Genomic DNA, 2,604 nt, shown 5'->3' with positions numbered 1-2,604 from the left:
TGCCCAATCTCTGTGGTTCTATTAATCATAGCTTACTTATAATTAATGTAACAGCGAATGCCCACATACAAACACATACACACCGTATTTGTCTTTCTTGATTTAGGCTACTTCACTCAGGATGATTTTTTTGAATTCCATCCATTTACCTGCAAACTTGGTGATTTCATTTTTTTTTTTTAATGGCTGAGTAATACTCCATTGTGTAAATGTACCACACATTTTCATTATCCATCCTTTCATCAGTTGAGAAACTTCTAGGTTGTTTCTAATTTCTGGCTGCTATAAATAGCAATAATGAATATGGTTGAATGGGCATCTCTGTGGTGGGATGGCACATCCTTTGGGTATATGCCCAAGAGTAGTACAGCCAGATTATGAGGCAGGTCAATTCCTGTCTTCCTGAGGAACAGCTACACTGATTTACATAGTAGATGTAAAAGTTTGCACTCCCACCAGCAATGGCTGAGTGTCTTCTTTACTACACATCCCCACCAGCATGAACTGTAACCTGTTGTTTATTTGTTTGTTTTTTTGTTTATTTGTTTTTTAAATCTTGGACCTGCGGGAGGGAGACGGCCGCAGCATGGCGGCTGGCAGCACACCGCCCTGCCCTCCGCCTTCCTGTCACAGCCCTGACCCTCTGGTCCGCGAGTGCTCGCTGTGAGCCCTCCGCGCACCAGCCCGCCGTCCGCCCGCCCTCCTTCCCTTGTCGCCTCTGCCAGCCCCCCCCGGGGGGGGGCTGCCGGGCGCACTGCGCCCACCCGCCAGGGCCCTGGGACCATGGAGGACGTGAAACTGGAGTTCCCCTCGCTCCCGCAGTGTAAAGACGACGCCGAGGAGTGGACTTACCCTATGAGACGAGAGATGCAGTTTTGCCCGGATTGTTCTTAGGCCCATACTCTTCTGCTATGAAAAGCAAGCTACCTATACTGCAGAAACATGGCATAACACATATAATTTGCATACGGCAAAATATTGAAGCAAACTTTATCAAACCAAACTTTCTACAGTTACTTAGATATTTAGTCTTGGATATTGCTGATAATCCAGTTGAAAACATAATACGTTTTTTCCCTATGACAAAAGAGTTTATTGATGGAAGCTTACAAAACGGAGGAAAAGTTCTTGTCCATGGGAATGCAGGTATCTCTAGAAGTGCGGCCTTTGTTATTGCATACATCATGGAGACATTTGGGATGAAGTACAGAGATGCATTTGCTTATGTCCAAGAAAGGAGATTTTGTATTAATCCTAATGCTGGATTTGTCCACCAACTTCAGGAATATGAAGCCATCTACTTAGCAAAATTAACAATACAGATGATGTCACCACTCCAGATAGAAAGGTCTTTATCTGTTCATTCTGGTACCACAGGTAGTGTGAAGAGAACACATGAAGAAGAAGATGACTTAGGAAACATGCAAGTGGCAACCGCACAGAACGGCTGACCTGTGAGGACCATTCACTGCACAGGATTGCTGACGTCACATGGGTGTGAGCTCCACCTAGAGAGGAGAGGATCCTGGTGATGGTAATAGAAATGGAAAACACACAAATACTTTCTTTTCAATTATACATTGCTTCCAGACATGTTTCTCTGCAACTTGTTGAACAACACTTTGGGTTGTTGGACTTCTACAGTAGATGGCGCTGATGGGTGATGGGGTTTACTTAAAAAAAAAAAAAAAAACTTTATGGTTTTATTATAAACCAAGACTTTTGGACTTGCAAAGAGGTATTATTGCAATAATGCACTTTCCATACTTGAAAATTATTTGTATAATACAAAGTTATTACTTTAAACAAAATACAAACTAGGGGATTTGTTGATAGATTTTTGGATAATTTACAACAAACAAATTTCCTAATGTTTCCTAAAAAGTCATTTTGTGTTATATATATTACATTTTAAGTAATTTTACAGCTCAATTTTATGATGGAGCCTCTTACAGAAACATTAACAAAATGTAGAATTCGTCCACATTTTTTTAGTATAATTCAGTGACTTGATTTCCATTTTTTTAGACTTCTTGGTCCCATATCTTAAATCATGACTTTAACCAACTAGCCGACTTTACTAATGTTAATACAGTTAATACTTCCTTCCCAATTGCCTCCCTTGTTCTAAATGAGAAAAGTTGTAATGATCAAAGAGGTCTTACTTTCTAGAACCAGATACATTTTCCACATGACTTTTTCTCTTTGCTGTTAAAGCCAAATGTAGACTTGGTCTTCTCAGAGTTGCCTAGCTCTTAGAACTTTTGTCCAAAATGGTTCAAAGTAGACCAAACTAATGTAGCACTGTTTCTTCAATATGAAACCCCCAAAAGAAAAGTGCCTTGCATCAACAAACAAGTAAATCCTCATGACCTCTAAATTAGTATATAAAGCAGTGAAAAGTTATTGTTTTTCTGTAATTTGTTTTTAAACCATAAATTAAATTTGCGATGCTTGAAGAAAGTAAAAAAAAAAAAAAATCTTAGCTATTTTGATGGGTGAAAGATGAAATCTCAAAGGAGTTTTGATTGCGTTTCCCTGATGGCTAAAGACTTTGAACATTTTTTAAAAGTGTTTTTCAGTCATCTGAGTTCTTTCTTTTCT

At 39.2% G+C, this 2,604-nt stretch overlaps 1 pseudogene across 1 annotated transcript; it reads left to right on the top strand.

The window, feature by feature from the left end:
- The first annotated feature begins 783 nt into the window (after positions 1-783).
- LOC308433183 (serine/threonine/tyrosine-interacting protein-like) lies at positions 784-1,451 on the top strand (annotated as a pseudogene). The gene has a single exon. The product of its transcript is annotated as a serine/threonine/tyrosine-interacting protein-like (transcript).
- Positions 1,452-2,604: the final 1,153 nt, after the last annotated feature.

Source organism: Micromys minutus, assembly GCF_963924665.1.
Source record: "Micromys minutus genome assembly, chromosome: 19".
Classification (NCBI taxonomy): Eukaryota; Metazoa; Chordata; class Mammalia; order Rodentia; family Muridae; genus Micromys; species Micromys minutus.
Note: the sequence above shows the minus strand (reverse complement) of the source record. Positions and strands in the feature narration are given on the sequence as shown.